This window comes from Callithrix jacchus, chromosome X, assembly GCF_049354715.1.
Source record: "Callithrix jacchus isolate 240 chromosome X, calJac240_pri, whole genome shotgun sequence".
Lineage (NCBI taxonomy): Eukaryota > Metazoa > Chordata > Mammalia > Primates > Cebidae > Callithrix > Callithrix jacchus.
Genome location: NC_133524.1, coordinates 72,319,648 through 72,322,547, shown reverse-complemented (window position 1 = coordinate 72,322,547; position 2,900 = coordinate 72,319,648). Strand labels below are relative to the sequence as shown.

Sequence of the window (2,900 nt, the reverse complement as noted above, 5' to 3'; positions counted from 1 at the left end):
CATCACCTCAGCCCAAAAACTACTGAAACTGATAAGCAACTTCAGCAAAGTCTCAGGATATAAAATCAATGTCCAAAAATCACAAGCATTCGTCTACATCAATAACAGACTGAAAGAGAGCCAAATCAAGAACGAACTGCCATTCGCAATTGCTACAAAAAGAATAAAATACCTAGGAATGATTGGCTGCCGTCCCCGCTGCTGTGCACAGGGTTAAAAACGACAACTAACATCAACCATGAAAGATCCAAGTCGCAGCAGTACTAGCCCAAGCATCATCAATAAAGATGTGATTATGAACGGTCATTCTCATGAAGATGACAATCCATTTGCAGAGTACATGTGGATGGAAAATGAAGAAGAATTCAACAGACAAATAGAAGAGGAGTTATGGGAAGAAGAATTTATTGAACGCTGTTTCCAAGAAATGCTCGAAGAGGAAGAAGAACATGAAAGGTTTATTCCAGCTCGAGATCTCCCACAAACTATGGACCAAATCCAAGACCAGTTTAATGACCTTGTTATCAGTGACGGCTCTTCTCTGGAAGATCTTGTGGTCAAGAGCAATCTGAATCCAAATGCAAAGGAGTTTGTTCCTGGGGTGAAGTACTAAAATATTTGAGTAGACGGGGCCCTCTTTTGGTGGATGTAGCACAATTTCCACACTGTGAAGGCAGTATTAGAAGACTTAATTGTAAAAGCTCTCTCTTGTCACTGTGTTACACTTTTGCATTGCCAAAGTTTTTGTTAGTCTTGCATGCTTAATAAAAGTGTTGAGACTGTTATTAAGTAAAAAGCTGTCAAACATTTACTGAAAATAGAATTGGCCCCATGGCTTCATCTGAAGACAGCAAGGAAAGAAGCACCAGTCAAGTTGTGAACAAGCACCAAATTAAAAGACCTAAACCTTACTAAATTGTCTTTTTTTGAGGCTAAACTGTCCCTTAGTATTAACTAACAGTTGTGTCTAAACTTTAAAATCAGTAAATTTAATTTGAGTTCCAACTGTTAAGCATAATTCTCAGTTCAGACTTAAATTTGATTATGCCCCCATCAAAAAGAATCTCCATTTTCTGAAGGTCTGTTAGTTAATTTGAGATAATTTGTTATAGACAGGTATGTCATATTACTGAGGCTACAAGGTAGTTAGCAGACTGAGTGCCAGTCCAGGTTTTTCTGATATGTTATTGTGTTCTAATATTACATCTGAGGAAGTATATACTTTGAGAATTGTAACTCATAAGGGATTCACTGCATTATAGCTATGCCTGTGTGGAGTCTAACATATGACCAATACCAACCCATCATCCAGCTGAACAAAGATACTGTAACATTATGATTTGAGTGGTGCTTTTCCTTGCTTTGTTAACCATCACAAGAGTCTGCAGCACAACTTTTCTTTTAACAAAGCTAGAACAGTTTTGGCTTCTTAAACTTCATATTTGGGTAGGTTAAGCTGCCATACGTGTTCAGTGTGAATAGTGTTTAAGTTGAAAATATTGTAAAAAAATAAATAATAGTAGAACTGAAAAAAAAATACCTAGGAATACAGCTTACAAGGAACGAAAGGGACCTCTTTAGGAAAAACTACAAACCACTGCTCAATGAAATCAGAGAGGACACAAACAGATGAAGAAACATTCCATGTTCACGGTTAGGAAGAATTAGTATCATGAAAATGGCTATACTGCCCAAAGTAATTTACAGAATCAACAGTATCCCCATCAAGCTACTATTAACTTTCTTCACAGAACTGGAAAAAACCACCTTGAATTTCATATGGAACCAAAAGATAGCCCGCATAGCCAAGTCAATTCTAAGCAAAAAGAACACAGCTGGAGGCATCATACCACTTGACTTCAAACTATACTACAAGGCTACAGTAATCAAAACAGCATGGTACTGGTACCAAAACCAATGGAACAGAACAGAGGCATTGGAAGCAACACAATGTATCTACAACCATACAATCTTTGATAAAACTGACAAAAATAAGCAATGGGGAAAGAATTCCCTGTTTAATAAATGGTGTTGAGAAAACTGGCTAGCCACGTGCAGAAAGCAGAAACTGGACCCCTTCCTGACACCTTACACTAAACTTAACTCCAGATGTACTAAAGACTTAAACATAAGACCTGGCATCATAAAAACCGTAGAAGGAAATCTAGGCAAAACCATTCAGGACATAGGAGTAGGCAAGGATTTCATGAACAAAACAACAAAAGCATTGGCAACAAAAGCCAAAATAGACAAATGGGACCTAATCAAACTCCACAGCTTCTGCATGGCAAGAGAAACAGTCACTAGAGTGAATCGGCCACCAACAGAATGGGAAAAAATTTTTGCAGTCTACCCATCTGACAAAGGACTGATATCCAGAATTTACAAAGAACTCAAACAGATTTACAGAAAAAAAACAAATAAGCCCATTCAAAAATGGACAAAGGTTATGAACAGACACTTTAAAAAAGAAGACATACATGAGGCCAACAGTCATATGAAAAAATTCTCATCATCACTGGTCATTAGAGAGATGCAAATCAAAACCACATTGAGATACCATCTCACGCCAGTTAGAATGGCGATCATTAAAAAATCTGGAGACAGCCGGGCGTGGTGGCTCAAGCCTGTAATCCCAGCACTTTGGGAGGCCGAGGTGGGTGGATCACGAGGTCAACAGATAGAGACCATCCTGGTCAACATGGTGAAACCCCATCTCTACTAAAAATTACAAAAAATTAGCTGGGCACGGTGGCGTGTGCCTGTAATCCCAGCTACTCAGGAGGTTGAGGCAGGAGAATTGCCTGAACCCAGGGGGCAGAGGTTGCGGTGAGCCGAGATTGCGCCATTGCACTCCAGCCTGGGTAACAAGAGGGAAACTCCATCTCAAAAAAAAAAAA

General features: G+C 39.0%; 1 pseudogene across 1 annotated transcript; it reads left to right on the top strand.

Moving 5' to 3' along the window:
• The first annotated feature begins 203 nt into the window (after window positions 1-203).
• Window positions 204-1,537, top strand: LOC100896730 (polyadenylate-binding protein-interacting protein 2 pseudogene; annotated as a pseudogene). Its single transcript, XR_013531737.1, has one exon. The product of XR_013531737.1 is annotated as a polyadenylate-binding protein-interacting protein 2 pseudogene (transcript).
• Window positions 1,538-2,900: the final 1,363 nt, after the last annotated feature.